The sequence below is a fragment of the Carlito syrichta genome, unplaced genomic scaffold (assembly GCF_000164805.1).
Source record: "Carlito syrichta isolate Samal-C Ts95f unplaced genomic scaffold, Tarsius_syrichta-2.0.1 Scaffold308119, whole genome shotgun sequence".
Taxonomy (NCBI): Eukaryota; Metazoa; Chordata; class Mammalia; order Primates; family Tarsiidae; genus Carlito; species Carlito syrichta.
In genome coordinates, this window is record NW_007252215.1 from 794947 (window position 1) to 795580 (window position 634).

The window sequence follows — 634 nt, forward strand, 5'->3', positions numbered from 1 at the left end:
TCCACTCACCTCAGCCTCCCAAAGGCGCGGGATTACAGGCTGAGCCACCGAGCCCGGCTAGTTCATTATTTTATTAATTTATGCACCTACCCATCCATCCACCTATCTATCCTTCTATCCATCTATTCATCCATCCACCCACTCATCCATCATCCATTCATTCATTCACCCACCTATCCATCCACCATCCATTCATTCGCCCCTCTATCCGTATATTTGTCTATCCATCCATTCATCCATCCTTCCTCTCTCATCTACCATCTGTCCATCCATCCATTCACCCACCCATCCAACAATCTATCTGTCCATTCATCCATCCATCTATCCATCTATCCACCCACAAAACCATCTGTCCATTCATCCAACCATCCATCTATCCATCCATCAACCACTCATCCATTCACCCACCCAACCTTTTGTCCATCCACCCACCCATTCGCCCATCCACCTACCTATCCACCCACCCACCCATCCATCCACCCATCTATCCATCCATCCACCACTCCTCCATTCCCTCGCCCATCCATCCATTCCCCCACTCGTCCATCCATCTATCCATCCATTCATCCATCCATCCTCCATCATCCATTCATTCATCTATCCATCCATTCATCCATTCTTCCTCCCATCTACT

At 48.4% G+C, this 634-nt stretch overlaps 1 protein-coding gene across 1 annotated transcript in view; it reads left to right on the forward strand.

Annotated features, from left to right (window-relative positions):
• BCO1 (beta-carotene oxygenase 1) overlaps positions 1–634 on the forward strand; it is a 40894-nt gene that overhangs the window by 18646 nt on the left and 21614 nt on the right.